This window comes from Brachycentrus maculatus, unplaced genomic scaffold, assembly GCF_059751285.1.
Source record: "Brachycentrus maculatus isolate JH-2025_06_01 unplaced genomic scaffold, ASM5975128v1 h1tg000293l, whole genome shotgun sequence".
NCBI classification, from domain to species: Eukaryota; Metazoa; Arthropoda; class Insecta; order Trichoptera; family Brachycentridae; genus Brachycentrus; species Brachycentrus maculatus.
In genome coordinates this window covers 183017-201877 of record NW_028281044.1, presented here as the reverse complement: position 1 = coordinate 201877, position 18861 = coordinate 183017, and the positions used below count along the sequence as shown (strand labels likewise).

General features: G+C 31.5%; 1 protein-coding gene across 4 annotated transcripts in view; it reads right to left on the bottom strand.

Moving 5' to 3' along the window:
• The window catches only part of rn (rotund), a 94853-nt gene that overhangs the window by 11651 nt on the left and 64341 nt on the right, over positions 1–18861 (bottom strand). The gene's annotated exons all lie outside the window — the stretch shown is intronic.

Here is an 18861-nt window from a genome sequence, read left to right as displayed (position 1 = left end):
CTCCACAACATGCACTCACTCGACAGCCAGGGGCGTCGAGTACGCTCGATACGAATTACATAACCGAAATATTATTTAATGAATGGGTGCTAAAATAGCACGGGCGGTGATAAATTTGTTGGAACTGCGCGAAGAAAAAGTCAAATTAAAATCGAAAACACTTCGTTATAAATAAACCCGCGAGTCTTGCCAAAATAAATTTAAAATTGGCACGGAAAAAATAATGCGCGGGTAAATCCGCGATCCTGCAGCCGTGTCAGTTTGCATCCTACGGCGATATATCGTCATGACGTCATGTTACACAATTCCAAACTGAATTGTGGATAATTGAATCGAGCAAGATATTCCTTTTTGATTTGCCATAATAATCTAGTATCGATTAATCGTTCTCTCTTTGCGGAAGATTTATGTGGCGCGGAGGCGTCATAATTCGAGCTCTTCCAGTTAATCGGGCGAACAATGGAATCGATACAAAAAGTGATTAGGTTAAACCGATTACGAGGACGTAACTAAGTCGATAAGGAAGGCAGCGGCCACAAAACCAACATGGCTCGCGAGGAAATCGAAGTCGAGATTAGAGACGCACCATTGGCGACAATGGTGACGATACGCCTTCGAGACATCTTCCTGCTCATCTGTTTGGTCTTCTAAATCGACGGACTCGCCTAGCTTAATGGATTCACCCAGTTAGGTAAAGAAAGAAAAAAAAACACCAAGGTCGTAGTCTGGCTTTTGGGATAAAATATCTTACATTATTTTGAGAAATAAAAAGACTTAGTTTTTTGATCCATTCACATTATTATTAACCAACTAGTTTCAGCAACAACCTGTTGCTCTCTTCAGGGTTCAATTTATGACTTCAGGGTTTAATTAAACCCTGAAGAAGGCAACAGGTTGTTGCCGAAACTCGTTGGTTAATACAAATGTGAGTGGATCAAAATACAAAGTCTTTTTATTTCTCAAAATAATATATCAATATGATCCACAAAGTTCTAATTCTTTCAATATTCAAAACAAGATGTCTTATCGCTAGAGTTTATTAAAGTTACATTTTCTCTTAACAAAAAGCGTGAAGAAATAATAAAAAAACTGTGATGTGTTGTCAGAAATGCCAATAGAATTTATACTATTCGAAGCGTTCATTTCTCTCGATAGTAAATAAACCAAAAGCGGTTTGTTGTTATAGTTTGAATCGCATGAATAGTTACGAGCTGTGTATATACAAAAAAAAGGAAAATTTGATTGAAACGAAGGAAAAAATGCATTTAGCAAATCGGGCAACTAATAATAATAAAACAGGAAATCCAACTGCAATAAATCTGTTAAACAAAACTAAATGTAAAATACGTGCTACCGTAGAATGTAACGGGCAAAAAAATAAATTGACACATTCACCGAATGGACAGAAACAAAACACCAACGAAATGAATGGAACAAAAACACTAATGGCCGAAGGAAGGAAAGTGCGCATTTAATATAAAACATCAAGGTACAGCGGATTTATACAGATTAAAGCAAACGACTCGACGAGAGAAATAAATGAAAAATAACAGCGTGTCGTGAATTATGGCGTGCGTAGATTATGAGCAAGAAATTAGATGAATCGTTTAACTATTTGAACTGAGAAATTATTAATTCAGAGAGGAAAGTACAAGGGGAAACGTGAGACAAAAATAAATAGCTACAATAAAAACCCACCCACGTAACTCGGATAAAATCTTGTAAAGCGAACACGTAATATACGATTAATACATACTTAACAATATATGACGCTATTACTAACACAACATGAATTCTAACTACTGACATAGGACTTAACATACCCTATTGACAACATTAATCTCTAATTAACATATTATCATCACCAGCTAACAGACAACAAGACATCTAAAACAACATAAAACATAAACGGTAAAAAATGGACGGACAGCAAAAAACTAATAACATCATGGTGCTAAGCAAAAGAAAATGATGACTTCGGACATACGACAGCTAGGACTCTGCAATCTAAGGAGCAAAAAAATGGTGGAAAATGTCGAAACAAATAACAAAAATGTTCTATTAAGCAAAATATACTCTAGGCCAAGCAAATTTGACCTAAAGGGATATTTCTTAGCAGGGACATGTCGCTATAAGTTTAATACATTCTCCATTTGTTTTGCTTTGAGGGTGAAAACATAAAACACAGCAAGGCATTACGTTGAGATTGTCACATGATCAGATGAGTTGAACGGATAGAGGAAGAGAGAAAGCAGTTTGACACTAGCCTGGATGATATTTGAAGCTGTCCCACAGCATTCCAAGATCTGATCCAGGAGCATCTAGGCTTCCTGACAGACCTTCTCTTGCAAAGCATTTTTTTGTTTTTGTTTTATGAACTAACTAGCGAAATTTGAATAAAATGTGAAACACAATTGTATCCCGATTTTACTGTGAATTTACATTTAAAAGCTTTTGATATCCCTGTCACTGCCAATCTAAATAAATACATTTATTGATTCGGCAGTCACTTTGTGGTAAAATCTATCCATTTTTAATTTAAATTAAATACCAGTATTTCTTAAAATCAAAATAAGAAACAGCTCCTACCCCCTCTTCAACCTTCAACGTCCTAAGGACCCGATTCTAAAATTTATAATTAGCTTCACAAACGGTGTTTGAAAATGATGCGAAATGCATCGAAAAACGTGTCATAATAGATTTTAAGAAATAGTGGTATTTACTAAGTTAAACATAAATTAAAAATGGATAGATTTTACTACAAAGCGACTGCCGAATGAATCAATGAATAAATACAGTGGAACCTCTCATAACGAGTGATTTGCAAAACAAGCAATAAAAAAGGGAAAAAGTAACTCCCTTAACGAGCGAAATTTCGCATGAGTTACAGAAAAAAGGCAAGTCTCTTTTGCACGACGCACTTGTGAGCTGAAACTTCCGCGCCAGTCAAAATAAAAAATAGTTAATAATTATAGTGATTTGAAAACAAAGTTACATTTGAATTATAAAATGGAAGATCACAAAGTTAGTGCTTCAAATATGAATTATATATAAAAAAAAATTTACAGGATTTTTAGCGTGTCCAAATACTTGTTCACAAATCTGGATTATCTCCAATTATAAGAGTTATTTTAAATATTATTTTTAGATGAAAAAATGTATTGTTTAACGAGTGTTTCGCTTAACCAGTAAGATTCTGGAATGAATTATGCTGGTTATAAGAGGTTACACTGTATTTTTGTACTCGGCTGGACAAGGAAGGTGGATATCAATTGGTATTTTATTAATTGTTTCGGCATTAACTTTATGGTAAGACATGTTACAATGATTAAAAAAAACACTTGTTTCATGTGGTATAAAAACAAATGTTTTCTTCAATCATTGATATCAATTGGTGTGTCGGATCTCGTGGCAATCTCTACTACAGCCGGGGTGTAAGCCGCATGCACTGGCCGCGGGCCGGGCGTCTAGGGGGGGGTCTAGGGCACCTCGTGGTCGGAGGACTCGAGCATGCCCCACTCCAGGGGGTCCCCGGCGCCGCGGGGGGCGCGGTACTCGCTGGGCGAGGTGGATATATGCTTCTTCCTCCCTCTCCTGTCGCCTCCGAGCGCACTACCGGACATCCCGCTTCCGGACACACCCTGGACATCGGATTGGACATGTTAAGGGCTGTGGTTAGTGGGAAGGGATGCGCTAAATTTCAAGCCATCAAGTTGTTAGTAGGGTGAATTAAAAAAAAAAACTTACAATCGTCTGAGAGATCGTATGTCAACCGTATTCACGTCCATACATCTAGTCATACATGCCCTCCGATTACGCAGACTTTTAACACCACCAGATTTTAGATTCTGATTAGTGACAAGTCTTTTTCGGCCGTCCCCGTTCTGTTCTCAAGCTGACATTCGACACATATACAGTATTTCCTTAGTCATTCTCTCGTTATCTATTCACTCCACATGTCTTTACCACCTTTTCCTAATATTTTCAAGTAATCCTCGTTCAGCCTTAAATTAAATGAATTTAAGAAAGGTCTTTTCGTTTTTAATTCAGTCATACAATGATTTTCCACACATTCGTCTGAGAGAGCACATATCAACATATATTTATATATATATATATATATATATATATATATATATATATATATATATATATATATATATATATATATATATATATATATATATATATATATATATATATATATATATATATATATATATATATATATATATATATATATATATATATATATATATATATATATATATATATATATATATATATATATATATATATATATATATATATATATATATATATATATATATATATATATATATATATATATATATATATATATATATATATATATATATATATATATATATATATATATATATATATATATATACATACTCATCACCAATGCCTCATCTGAATTTGTAAGTTACAAATGTATGTTAAATAAATAAATTCATTAAGACGTTAAAATATATAAGTTCGAATGAAATTTTGAATTAATTTCTAATCAAATTAAATTTAAAAGGCATTTAAACCCATCTCATGTCAGATTATTCTAGGTTTAATATGGAAGAAATGGCTCTTAATCTATATAATGTATGTTTAAAGAATACATACAATCGTAAAAACTAATTTATACGTCACATTAAAAGCGAGTTGTTTTACAACGGTAATAATTGTTTGGATACTAATTTGTATATGAAAAAAATAATAAAATAAAATGATAATATGTAAAACTTTACCAGTCAAAAGACGTTAAGTTATCCAAATATTTATTTATTTTTTGATTTGGCGTTTAATTTGTAGAACTCCATTTTAATTTATGTATTAATAGTCAAATCAAACACGGATTTTTTTGAGACAGTTGACTCAAAAAAATCCGTGTTTAAAAACTTAGTTAAGTTGTTTTTTATTGTTAAAAAACACATACAAATTTATATTATGACAATTGTTTCGCCTAGTTATGGCATTTTCAAACGAATGTGAAGATTAAATGGACTGACGGTCCTTGTATAAGTAGCTTGTAAATTCTAGGTACTCAAGGAATAGTTTGAACATTTGATATATTTTCTCATTGTTTATTTTAAATATACTTCTTACCTTATATTTTTCTAATTTATTTATTTTAAATATGCTTCTTATGCATATTTATTATACCTGTTTATTGTTTTTATGTTTTGCCATGTATTAGTTTTGGTTATTTAAAAAAATCTTTTTTGTAACTTTATTATTTGTGTTCCAGTCTTGTTAAACTTAATCCCATGTCCAAAAATGAGAAATAGAAATTCTTCAATAAAATAAACTTTATGATTTGTATGAGATTATAATTAAAGAATAAAATATTTCAATTAATAAAATATTAAAAGCGATTTTAAAACAAAGTCACATTTAAATTATAAAATGGAAAATCACAAAGTGAGTGCTTCAAGCATAAATTAAAAAATATTAAGTTTTATTTTATTTTAACTAACTAACTAACTAACCATCACGCCGCTTCCCTGCAGGGGTAGGCAGAGAGAATCGAACGCCAAACCACTCGGTCTTTGCAAGCATTCTTTGCCTCTTCTACATTCATGCATCTCCTCATACATACCCGACGATTATTACGACACCTGACCCGGCCGCTTTCAAGTATTTGACATACCTGATTGTGCCAAGTTTTCCTCGGTCGTCCTCTGCTTCTTTTTCCAACTACATTCGCCTCATAAATTTGTTTAACCGTTCTTTCTTCACTCATACTCTCCACATGTCCAAACCATCTCAACACACCTTTCTTAATTTTATCGATAATGCTTATCTCAGCCTTACATTCTTTCCTTATTTCATCATTCGAACATCTATCGAACATCGTTTTGCCACACATTCGTCTGAGCGATCGCATTTCGACTGCATTCAGTCTGCTTTCATCCTTCTTTTGCCAACTCCATGCTTCGCTTCCATACATAAGGGTTGGAACCAGAACTCCATTGTGTACTGACAGTTTAGCTTCCGCTGATAGATTTTTATTTGCTAAAACTGATTTTAGTGCACCATTCACTCTGTTCCCAGCATTCACTCTCCTTTCTATGTCTTTATCAATCTTTCCATCCCTAGAAAACATACTACCCAAATATATGAAATCATCTACCTGTTCCAAAATCTCCCAAAAGTTCAAAATTATTTTATTTTATTTTTAAAAAATCATGATTTATACGATTAACATACATCGAAATTATCTCTGATTCAAAATTGCATTTCCTGATATAAAAAAGAAAATTATCATAATATTTAATATGAATCATATTGGCTACATATTTTTTTACATAATTACTTTTAAAATGTGTACATGATACTTAATTTTATAGCTAGTAATTGGCATTTAGAATGCATACCAGTTTTGAATAATTCCGATTGAGTCGTAGATTAAAAAGAAAACAGAAAAATAGATACCGCAATTTTAATAGTTACTCCACGGGATAATTAAAAAAGTGGATGAATTACTCTTTAATTTTAGTTATGGCGAATTTATGGAAATGTCCCGACGTTAATAAAAATTATATTGTTTTGATTTCGCGAATTAATGCTTCCATACGATGTGAATCGCTGAATTAACTACTTCCATAATTCTCAAAGGCTTTCGTGAATGCTTAACCTTTTGGAGCTGAGCGAATTTTGGTCAAAATATAATATAAATATATTTTTATATGGAAATATAAAATTTGTGAATGTGAGCGGGAAAACAGAATGAGGACGACCGAAAAAGACTTGGCACGATCAGATCAATCAGAACCTAAAATCTGGCGGTGTCAAAAGTCTGCGTAATCGGAGGGCATGTATGACTAGATTAATGGATGTGAAAGAGGCGAGGAGTGTATGTTAGGACAGAGTAGTGTGACATATCGCTCACTCCTTTCAAGAATGTCATAAATCAAAAATCTTCAATTTTCAGTTACGCATGTTTTCAAAATTCCCAGAAAATGTACTATATCCAAGCAAAAGAGACATTTTTTTAACTTAATATTGTTGTAATAACCCGCTACAGGGCAGAAAATGTTGTTTTTGCATTTTGAAGAAAAGGTATTGTTTAATTATTTTTTTTAAATACTAAATATTTTTCAAATGGAGAAAAAATCTTTAGGTTTTACCTAAAAAGATCTGTTGCACAGTAAAAAGTTCAGTAAGTGGCTTGATATTTATTTTTAATATATTGCATTATATTTTTAAACTTTAAGAACGTTTTCCTGAAAAATCAAGTTTTTTGAATAATGACGTTCTTGAAAGGAGTGAGCGATATACGTACAACGATTTTCTAAAGAGTATGCTTATACTCGCAGTATAGCTATAAAGTAAATAAACGTGAATTAGTATCGTATTGAGAAATAAATCTGGGTTTTTCTATGTTACACGGAAACTCTGACGGTATTAAAAGATGAAAAAAAAACTTATGCTCAGAAATCACGTATTCTTCATATAGGTATCTAGAAGGTATTATTTCTTGGCTAATTATACTCGACGAATTAGGTTTGCAATGACGTGATACGAGTCAAAGGTCTGCACGAAATTATTTTGCATGAAATTTTGCGTTATTAATACGAGACACTCGTTTGAATAAACCTACTCTATCTGCGCTGAATTTTAATTTAAATATAAAATTAGATTAAACACTTGAATATACCAATTGATGAGTTTTATTTACATATATATACGACTAGTTTCGAAAACTTACAGATGTTTTCATCTTCTGGTAAAAATTAAAACTAACTAGCAAAAAGTATATTTAGGGGTATAAATAGGATAATAAATATAGGGAAAGGGGGGGGGGGGGTTAAGGAACATTTTTTTTTTGTAAAAGAAAACATTAATAATAATGGTGAAGTATTTTGAAACAGTTTATTTTTAACTAACGTTTTATGTGAATTATTTTTTTATGTATTATAATAACTTATTTTATTATTACCAGAAGTTGAAAACATCTGTAAGTTTTCGAAACTAGTCGTATATATAAATAAAACTCATTAAGTGGTTTATTCAAGTGTTTAATTCAATCAACATGTCATTCCACAAAGTTAATGCCGAATCAATAAATAATATAAAATAAAACATGGTGTAAGACCACTTTTGATTTATGTATTAAATGTTAAATTAACCACTGATTTTTTGAGTCTACCTATTTTTAACCATTTTTGAGTTAATTAAGGCCCAGTATTCGTTAAATCGCAAGTTAATTTTCTCTAAAACATTTTACATGTAATAAGCTTTAATTTTTTTCTTAAGAATTTTTATATCTTCTATTTTTTTTATTTCTTTAGGGTGTTTATTGAAAATTAATACATACCTATGTATTATATTATTAGTGCGAACACGTACTATAAGAATTAAGGCATTTTAAGAAGGGAACGCCCTTCATATCCCAAAATTTTAAATGTCTTGTTATGACATTCCGGCAATGTTTCATTTCACCCACCCTCTTCTCATATAAAGGTGTTGCCCTTAAAAATATTATCTGTCCGACCCTTGGAATGTACTGTCCATCAAGCTGACCAGCAGGGTTGTGCCAACATATAAAAAATATAATTTATATTTGAAGCAATAACATTGTGATTTTCCATTTTATAATTAAAATATAATTTTGTTTTGATAATATTAATAGTGATTTTAAAACAAAGTTAAATTTTGATTAGATAAAATATATTTGTTTTTTTAAAATAACACATTATTTCATCTCCTAGTTTACAGGTTTTTAATATCAGCTTAATTTTTATTTTTTAATAACTTAACAATTTGGATATCTTCTCCATTTAAATCATCATCATCTCTATTAAAACTTTAAACAATTCTGAACTTTATCCGCACCCAATGGTGCACTGCATCAAATTGATGCAATGTTAAGTTGACCGTTAATTCGTCCAGGGTAATTTTAAATCAATATTTATCACGGTGAAAAAACCGGTGTATTTATTTTGATCCTCTGGGAATCGAACCGAGACACCCAGGTTGGTAGACAAATATGCTAGCCATTACACTACGGAGGCGTACAAGATCATCAGTAGATATACAGTGGGAAATCATTTTTCACCAGACGAAATATATATATATATATATATATATATATATATATATATATATATATATATATATATCTATATAAATATATATATATATATATATATATATATATATATATATATATATATATATATTTATATATATATATATATATATATATATATATATATATATATATATATATATATATATATATATATATATATATATATATATATATATATATATATATATATATATATATATATATATATATATATATATATATATTGTATATATATATATATATATATATATATATATATATATATATATATATATATATATATATATATATATATACATTTTGTATAAATTAAATATGGATATATATATATATATATATATATAGAGGAGAATGTTCCATAAGTAAAACTATAAAGTGATCACTTAAGCCAGTCAAATGCCAGGTCGTAAGCCCTGGAATGCTCGGGCTTCCATTTCTCTTATTATAAAAACTAATAATACTAAAATGGTTTTTATTTTTAGTTTTTACGATCTGTTAATAGTATATTGGTTACTTTAATTATTGATTTATTATTTTTATCTTATGTTTGGCTTATTTTTGTAAAATAATATATTTTTATCTTATTTTTAGCAGATATTATAACATCCCTAACGCGAAGATTTCCCAAACCTCATCCTGTAAATCTCTCATATTCAGAATGGTGACCCCCCTAATGCATCCAGTATTTACACATCAATTTTTTTAGCTAAACCATCCCCCGAAAAGATATAAAACGTCAGAATACTTAAGCACCCCTACAGATTGAGGTAAAGTCGCCTATTTTCAGGGGGTGAGTTTAATTGGGAGTGTAACAGAATGAATTGGGTAGTTGGCGAAAAATTGCGACGTATTTAGTTTTTTTTTCAGTTGACGAAATTGTGAAGAAACAAGACACGTGAATTTGACGCATTGCGTATTTTTACGTTTTTTTCTTCTTTATTAAATTAATATTTTTTTCTATTATCCTCAAATTAAAGTTAGGAGAATGAATTACACGGTGTTTGAAAATGATGCGGAATACATCGAAACACGTGTCACAGTAGATTTTAAGAAATAGTGGTATTTACTAAGTAAAACATTAATTAAACATGAATGAATTACCTTCTAGGTTCGGAAGGATTACAAAAGTGATTCGATGTAACTTCAAATGTATGTATTAGTTTTATACAACATCTTGAGTGTGTCCGAACACTTGTTCACAAATCTTGATTACCTCCACTTAAGAGTAATTAAAAAAATGACATGTCAACATACATGAAGAAGAATATGAAAGTCTGGGTATTTACAGGGCTTACGACCTCTCATAGGCTGGTTAAGTGATCACTTTACACACGTGTAACATTCACCAATTCTACCCATGATTGACAACCACACTATCAAAAATTTTGGAACTTCTAGATGTAATATTTTTCTTCATCCGTGTTGAGATGTCGAAAAACTATATTTTTAAATATATTATTAGATTAAAACCAATTTACTTTTTAGCTTTTCCACTTTATTTAGCTTTTCCACTTTAATTTTATTTGACCAGCGACCGGGTTTCGCTGGTCAAATAAAAATAAAATGGAAAAGCTAAAAATATTGGTTTTAATCTAATAATATATTAAAAATGCAATTCCATCACGAAGTGTCAGTGGATAATATAAATATATTTTTAAAGTTTTTTTAATCAGTTTTTTTTTCAATCATAAATTTCAAAACGATTTATAGCACTTATAAATTTCTCTTTTATAAACTTATAAATATTACGATATTATCACCAATCTTGTATAAAAGTTTTAAAGAAAAACTGGACGGCGATGTTCTTAAGGGTGTACTCTCAAATATATAATACAGTACACGTCCGGCTGCGCGAGAAGCCAGACTTGTTGGAATATTTATTTATTTATTTTTCGTAGAAACATTTTTAATTTTTTTTATTATTATAAGTATTACGGCTCTTTAGGCATGGCCTGTGTTGTTTTTTTTTTTAATTATTAGATTTTACACATTTCATACAGTAGATACAATAATAATATACATTGGGATTAGATTTTTTTTAGAATATATATTGTAAAAATATTTTTAAACTCTCAATGACTCTTTTCTTTTCAAAACCATATACTTATTTCGAAGAAAAACATATTTTTTCAATACAAAAACGGTGTTTTGATAAACAAATTCGACACTTTGAATACCTCTACACTGGCTAGAATACTCTACAAGGGTAAAAATTCATTTAAAAAAAGATGAACCAAAAAAATCAATTTTGTCAAATGTTATCTGGGTTTAAAGAAAATTAAGTATTGCCATTGATTACTGGGCCTTAACGTAAAATGTCACAAAATATTACTAAGTATATAGGAGATATTTGACAGAAAAAACTGGAAAGGATTTAATAGGGTACAAGGGTAACAGGGTGTTTAGGGTTAAGATAAAACCAAAAGAGAAATAGGTTGAGCCCTCTGAGGGTAATTTGTAAGATGACCAGAAGGTTTTGATAAAATCTGAAATAAGGGTAGTCAGTTTAATAGTGGGGGCAATTTTAAACACCTATTTATCACGAAAGCGAGAAGGGAGGCGAGAATTCTTCGATATACCTGCTTCATTTTAAAAAATTCGTCAAAAAAAATGTTTAATTTTTAATGGGTTTGAAACTTCTACTGATGATAATATTAAAACTATAGGTATCTTCATTTGAGATGAAATATATTTCATTTTTTTTATCAGAGAATATGGGCTTAGATCTGGCATTTGGCTGGCTTAAATGATCACTTTATACACTCATGTAACATTCACTATTTTGCCCATTATTGAACATCCTTATTGCATTAATTTTTAAACTATGTAGTCACTGGATTCCATTAAAATGCTAGTACTTATTTCATAGATTTGGACGTATGGGTATCTATTTGATTATAGGCAAGATTCATTCCAAAACTGTCGATTAAAATCGATGAAATCAGAGAAGGCAAAGGGAGTAGGATTATGTAAAGAGTTGAGGAGGAGAGTTGGTGAAACCTAGGAAAGGATAATTCGATGGAGATTATAAATATGTGGTAGCTAACGTAGAAATTTCACTTCAAGTTGAGACACCTATAAAATTTCATAAATACAAAATGTAAATATTTGAACATTCATACTGTAATTTACTGTTATTTTTAAAAGGAATTTAAAAAAAGTTTTATTTGGTAAATACCACAATTTTTCGTTATCTAATGTGACACGTGTTTCGAAGAATTCTGCGTCATTTTCAAACATAGTATGCGAAGATAAGTCTAAATTTTAGAGTTGTGTCCATTGGACGTTTAAGGGTGAGGAAGGGGTACACCTCCTACTATTTCTTAATTTTATTTACTAATAAAATACAAATCGCAATAATCTTATTTTTTAATATTTATTTATTCGCTGTCGTTTTTTATTTATTTTTATTTTTACTCTGGTATTTTTTCAAATGCAAACCGCTTGGCGTCGAATCACCCCGTCATCCTCTTTACATCTCCTGGCTACTTTGTGCAAATAATACCTTAGCACTTATTAACGTCGGGAGGAAAGCCGGGTAAGGCGGACAGGGGTTGGGTTCGAGAAGAAAAAACCACCCTCAGGGTGACAACCGCTTATCCTCTATGACGGATCGGACCGTTTACAACACACATCCCCTATCTTACCAAATAACCGGATGTAGAAACCCCGGAATTAAAATCATCCCCACTTTACTCATTACAGTTTTCAAAATACATAGCAGAGGAAGATCTTCATAAAATTAATGAATGAAATTATTTTAATGAAGATTTTGATAAATGTTTTTAATGAAGTGAATATTTTTTTATGTCGGATCTCAATCAATCATACCATCGCGGATGTAGGCAGAGAGGATAAAATGCCAAAAGATGTTGTTTTAGAATATAAACATTTCTTTTTCCATATACCATTGTAAGTTATATGCGCAACCGATGTGTGATTTTTTTCTAATTTTTATTTTTTCTATGGTTACTATAATCATGTTTAAAAACATGTACGAGTATAACTTTTGATAATAAAATAAATATTATTACGTATTCAACAGGGACCAAAGAGATAGGAATATGTAAATCCATATTACATCCATATGATTCAACAACCATGGATTATTTGTATTTTTTTAATGTGCTGCAATCTGCATTTTATTTTTGTAAGAAAAGCAATTGGAATTTATTATATTCTATGTTTTATTGTATTGTAAGTTTCTCTAGAAGATTTAACTAAATTTAATCTTAAATTCTCATTCTCTGACTTATCATAGCCTCTTAGTTTGAAAAGTGATTGATATTTCGTATGGATGTTACGTAACTCATTGCGTAACAATGAATCATTTACTTATATTATAAAAACAATAATAATCGTAACTTCTAAAGGCACCAATTAACTTTCTTATGCAAACTATAATTAAAAATACGTCTTTTTGGTCCAATTCTTATCTGCAAACACCTGCAACGAAATCTTTGTTTTTCCCTGTCATAAATTAATATCTTACATGGACACAATTACGTATGCACTTTACATTTATTATCTATTATGAGCAAAATGATAATAACGGTTCAGTAAATAAATAAATAAATAATTATATAGTTATAGTCGCGAGTAAATACGATGAAAAATATTTTTTTGGAATTCCCCAATGTCTGACTACAGTACAGTAAAACCTCGATAAAACGGACTTAAATTAAAATCTATCTGGGACCTATATAATACGTTTTATCGGCTTTTACCTTACATAAGTATTTCGGCCCTTATCGCTTTGATATTGATATTAGCCAAGAGTTAGTCCTTTCTTCTTTACGTGTCGTAAAGAAGAAAATAATTCTGTAATTTTATTGGTTGGGCGCAACCCTCAAACTTTGCATAACCCATAACTTGGGGGCGACCCTCAAACTTGGGCGCAAGACTCAAACTTGGGCGCAACCTTCAAAATTGGGCACAACCCTCAAATTTAGGCATTCAAAGTTTTATACGCAGTGCTTGATAATGTTTGAAATAACAATTTCTGTATATGAAATGCAAAGGTATATCTTTTTATAGTGATGAAATACCTACAGCCAAGAAATATCAAAAAAAAATATTATCACTAATAGTAATAATAAAACCCTTACCCGCACCCCAATGGTGCATAGGGCACTGCGTCATATAAACGCAGTATTATCTTGATCGTTTACATATGAAGGAAAGGTGATCAGCCCTCCGCTTCAGGTACCAGTCCAGGGTAGTATTGAATAAATATTACAGTGAAAAAATCACTTATATTTATTTTACCCCCCTTGGGAATCGAACCCGGGACCTCCAGAACGGTAGCCGAGCGTGCTGGCCATTACACTACGGAGGCGGACAATATAATCATTATCACTAATGATCTTGAATCCTAAATTCATCCACATTATCCCACCTTCCGCTATTGTCTACTGCAGTGACCGTCCTTATGATATGATTGCGTGTTTCCGTATGCCGGTGAGCATGTATAATTGCGTTTTGGAGGGTGTAAGAACGCATCTTCACGCACTAATGACCTAGATAGATACGCTATCGGTAGCTAGGGCCACAGATTCTAGTATCCTGTCGATCTTACAGAACGCTACAGAGCCGGTTTAGGTGCATTGACAAAAACCCTCTAACATATTTGCTAACAGTGTCAGCCACCGGTGGCCGACATAACGCTTACTCCTTTCAAGAACGTCATAAATCAAAAATCGTAAATTTTCAGTTGTGCATGTTTTCGGAATGCCCAGAAAATGTACTATATCCCAGCAAAAGAGGCATATTTTTAACTTAATATTTACCCGCTACAGGGCAGAAAGTGTTGTTTTTGTATTCTGAAGAAAAGTTTTTGTTAAATTATTATTTTAAATAAACTAAATATTTTTCAAATGGAGAAAAAACTTTCAGGTTTTACCTAAAAAGATCTGTTGCACAGTAAAAAGCTCAATCAGTGGCTTGATATTTATTTTTAATACATTGTGTTATATTTTTAAACTTTACAAACGTTCTCCTGAAAAATCAAGTTTTTTGATTTATGACGTTCTTGAAAGGAGTGAGCGATAAGGCCACCGGTGGCTGACACTTTATACCTTATATTGACTGTATATGAAAATATAAGGTACAAAGTGTTAACCTCCGGTAGCCGACGAGACGCAATTGAAATACCTTGTGTCGCCCACCGGTGGCTGACACTTGCAGTCAATGTGTTGAGGACATTGAAAAATGTCCAAATATCATTTTATCAAAACACACATTCAACGTATTATTAAGGCCCAACATACGAAAAATCGGAACTTAATTTTCTTTAAAACCAGATAATATTTGACGTAATTCATTTCTTTGCATACAACGCCATTTTTATTTTATATATTTAATGTTAAAATAAAAATTGTATTGTTAAAAAAATATGTGTCAATTATTTCGCCTTGTCACAAAATTTATTTTTATGTGTTTTAATAATAAAATACAATATAGTAGTCTCTAAAAATCAGTGTTTGCTTTTAACATTTTATGTATAAATTAAAATGTAGTTCTACAAATTAAACGCCAAATCTATAAATAAATACACAATTTTTGTATTGAAAAAACAAGTTTTTCCTCAAAATAAATACACGATTTTGAAAAGAAAAGAGTTTTCGAAAGGTAAGAATTAAAAAAAATATGTATAAATATATTATCAATTTATATTTTAAAAAACTAAAACAAAAAAATGGAATATAAATTCTGAAAAAAATCGGGCGTTAACTGACGTCCATCTCTTTATTATTTCGAGTAAGGCCTACACATTGTACGGTGTTTGAAAATGATGCGGAATATATCGAAACACGTGACACAATAAAAAAAAATATGTGGTATTTACCAAGTAAAACTTAAAAGTTAAATAATTTATTTAAAAAAAATAGTAATAAGGGCAGTTGTAAGTCCTAGAGCCGTCCCTGCTCGGATTCTGTGCATCATTTGAGACAAAGTGCTGCATCATCAGGTACAAAAGAGGACGAAAAGCAATTAAGGAGTCGAGAACCTGTGGAGGGTTGTAGGGATGAATTAACGTTCCAAGAGGAAAGGATGTATTTTCAAACAATTAATTAAACTATTATAAACTATGCCTAGCAGCGAAACCGAAACAGGCAGTGGACAACGAAGTCCTGGTACAAACCCTAATGTATGGAAGTGAAGCGTGAAGTTGGCAAAAGCAGGATGAAAGTAGACTGAATGCAGTCGAACGTGCGGTGAAACGATGTATGATAAATGTTTGAATGGTGAAATTAAGAAGTAATGCAAGGTTGAGGTAAGCCTCTACTTCTTCTTCTGACCCTTATCCGCACCCGATGGTGCATAGGGCACTGCATCATATAAACGCAGTGTTATCTTGATCGTTATCAACACATGAAGGAAAGGTATCAACCCCCAGTCCAGGGTTATATTGAATAAATACTAGAGAGATTAATATTATTTTTTGACATCTCATCAAAGATGAAGAAGAATATGGAAGTCTGGTCATTTACGGGGCTGACGACCGTCATAGGCTGGTTTAAGTTATCAGTTTACACACGTGTAACATTCACTAACTAGAACTTCACTAGAGAATCACTAGAGATGTCTCTAGTGAAGTTCTAGTGATTCAAGAACAATGTTTCAAAATTGGTTCATATATATATTTAGAACTTCCAAGAATTTGAGTAGTGTGGTTGTCAATAATGGGTAGAATTGGTGAACGTTACACGTGTGTAAAGTGATCACTTAAACCAGCCTATGACGGTCGTCACCCCCGTAAATGCCCAGACTTCCATATTCTTCTTCATCTTTGATGAGATGTCAAAAAAAATAAAATAATAATAACTCCTGTAATTGGAGATAATCCAGATTTTGTGAACAAGTATTTGGACACACTCAAAATGTTGTAATACTACAGAGATTAATATTATTTAAAAACTTTATTAATTTTTGCATTACATATTTTTTTTAATGTTTGGCATGCGGTTTCAAAGGGTTGATCTAATTTTATCCAGGTTTGGTTTTGAACTTTGCTAATCAGCGCAGTTAATGCTGCGGACACCTCGCAACCACTAGACCAAGAACAAAACAAAAAGTCGGAAGCAAAAAACTGTTAAATCCATAAACGTTTTCACTCCGATGGCCTTCGGCAAACGAATTGTAGACCTTATTTGTGCAAACACCAATTAATTGTACTTCTGAAGATAATTTGCTTGAAATTGGTGCATTGAAACACGTGTCACAATTTTTATTATTATTATTTTTTCAGAAATATCGTAGTCATATAGGAGAAAGTGACCAAGTGCATTTTTTTCTACGAAAACGTGTACATTGACTATTTGATGTCTTACTAGCTTAATATTGCCCTGAAAAGATTTCCAAAGGATTTTAAACTATATATGTATAGTATATTAACTAAAATTAAAAATGGTTAACTGCATTGATGTTTATTTTCTTGCCAAGCAAAAGTGACTTAAATGGCCCTCCTGAACATTTTATGTTTTGTCAGTTGGTCACTTTCTCCTGTACGACTTCGATATGTTGTTTTTATTATTTACATACATGTTTCAATTTTATACTATTTCTGTGAGCCTAAGCGTAACCTCATTATAAGAAATAGGTATCAAATTGTGGTAGAGCGGGTTCGAAAGGTGATCAGCCCATCGCTTCAGGTACCAGTCCAGGGTAATATTGAATATGTATTACAGTGAAAAAATCACTTATATTTATTTAAGCCCCCCTGGGAATCGAACCCGGGACCTCTAGAACGGTAGCCGAATGAATAAATAAATAAATATTAAGAGATACTTTTTTAACAGTTGATTGACTAATGGAGCCCGTTTGGTGTCGGGGTCACTCGGCAAACATCGGGTGAAATCGGCCGACCTCGGGAAATGTCGATCGAAAATATAATTCGATTTGTCATAACAAATGACGGTAACGACTGACTTTTTCATGTCATTTACACGCTTTGGATCATAATTGATTTTTTACACCGCCACTGGGTCAGATAGCTCGGTATATGAAGCGCGGATTTCGCTATGACGCTTAGATACAAACACGGTAACTGCAATAACAAGATTAAAAAATAAAAAAAAATAAAAAAAAACTTTGAGTGCGTCCAAATCATTCTAAAATATTATTTTCTTGAATGTTTTTTGCAGATACTTCGTGGCACATTTTATAAACTTTATAAAATAAAACTAATAATACCGGCTTCATACTGTTTTTGGACGATTCCATTTGTAGCTCACAAGTTGTCGTCCGGAGTAGACGTATTCGCTGCGCAATGCTCAATAAAAGCAATATTAAGGAGTTTTTTTCCCCGTTTTTTGAAATCACATTATCATATGGTTTACAGAGTGCGTGTAAGTTTTTGGTATCGTAAGGGAAGGGTAATTAACTATAACCTAACTATGAGTATTTTAATGTTTTAGAATTAGTAAATTGACCCTGAGGATGATACGGTTCTTGTCAAAACCGATTGGAAAAAGTGTACCAATAAAAAGTGGCTACAACAAAGTTCTTTTATTTTATAAACTTTATAAAATAATTCAGTAAGGATGGACTTGTATGGACTTAGACTTGTCCGCCTCCGTTTTGTAAAGGTCAGCATGTTTAGCTACTGTGCTGGAAGTCCCGGGTTCGATTCCCAGGGGGGAGGGTGAAATGAAATATTAGTGATTTTACACTCTATTATTTATTTAATACTACCCTGGACTGGTCCTTATGCACCATTGGGTACGGATAAGGGTTACAAGAAT